Raw genomic sequence first — 1,644 nt, forward strand, 5'->3', positions numbered from 1 at the left:
GTGTTATTATATAAGACGATGTGAAATTTGACACGTTTTCCTCTTGGACAGGATATACCCGTCGGTAGGTGAAAAAAGGTGGTCGTGTTGCATTATTGGGGTGGTTGACGAATGTAGTGATTGCCAGTTATTCAGAGTCCAAGGCTAAGTCGCCTGCCTGCGCAGTTTTCCCTCCGGAATCTAGAATGAGGGGAGGGTTGAAGGGAAATGGGATCAAGCTGCCTTCGCCCGAAAACCTACTAAAGTAGCTCAAGAAAGCAAACTGCGGTACGCACAAGCTACGCATTGTCGGAGTTGATAGCTAAACAGTCAAAACCTTTTGCCGAAGGCGAGTTTATTAAACGGTGCTTGGTAAAAGCTGCTGGAATAGTTAATCCCGCAAGTGTAAAAGCTTTTCAATGCATTTCACTAACCCGCAACACGGTTGCTGAAAGAGTAACCGAACTCACCTGTGATTTGAGTGATCAAATTGAAACAAAAGTGTCAAATTTCATTGCTTATTCCACCGCTTGTGATGAGAGTACAGACATCGGTGGTGTAGCTCACTTAGCTGTGTTTCTTCGTGCTTGTGATGAGGAGCAATTGGACATTGTGCCGTTGCATGACACTACTACCGGTGAGGATATATTTATTGCTGTTCGTGAACTTTTGCGGAAGTATGATTTACCTCTGTCAAAGTTATCCTGTGTAGCTACGGATGGTGCCCCTTCAATGATGGGAAAAAACAATGGTTTTGTGACAAAACTGCAAAACGAATTTCGTGAAACCTGTGATAAACACATGTTCCATCATGTGCATTGCATCATTCACCAAGAGGTCTTGTGTTCAAAAGTAATCAACATGGAAAGTGTGATGAAGCCTGTGAAAAAAGCTATCAACTTCATAAGATCCCGTGGCTTAAACCAGCGGCAATTTTCTGCTTTCTTAACAGATTTAGAAAGCGAATATTCTGGAGTGCCCTACTACACAGAAGTGCACTTGGCTATCGTGTTCTATGGTTCTTGAAAAATTCTGTAACTTGAAAGATGAAATATGCCAATTTTTGGAAATGAAAGAACAAGAAACGAGTCTTTTTTCGCAACCAACGTGGTTACAAGATCTTTCCTTTCTTGTTGAACGAAACACTTGTGAGATTTAAATTTGAAACTGCAAGGAAAAGATCGATTAATCACCAACATGAATGATCAAGTCAAAACATTCGAGCGTAAGTTATTGCTTTGGGAAAAACAGTTAAGAAACGAAGACTTGACGCACTTTCCAACTTGTTCTAAATACAGATCAAGTTCAAAGGACCCTGTTTTGTACAAAAAGTACGCCGAAAAAAATCAGGTTTTGAATACTGAATTCGGGAAAAGGTTCCACGATGTTCGTTCTTTCGAAGACAAGATCTCCCTGTTTTCAGCCCTGTTTACGACTGACGTAGAAAAAGATGCAGCACATTTGCAGATGGGAGTAATTGAAATTCAGTGCGACTCAACTTAGAAACAAAAGTACAGCGAAGTGGGTATCCCTGACTTTTACAAGTACTTGCCTGCACGTTTTCCAGAAACCCGCAAATTTGCGTGTGAAATAATTTCCATGTTCGGTAGCACTTACTAGTGTGAAAAACTTTTCTCACCCGTGAAAGGAAACAAGTCACCAACG

Source organism: Lepisma saccharinum, chromosome 13 (assembly GCF_977018435.1).
Source record: "Lepisma saccharinum chromosome 13, izLepSacc3.1, whole genome shotgun sequence".
Lineage (NCBI taxonomy): Eukaryota > Metazoa > Arthropoda > Insecta > Zygentoma > Lepismatidae > Lepisma > Lepisma saccharinum.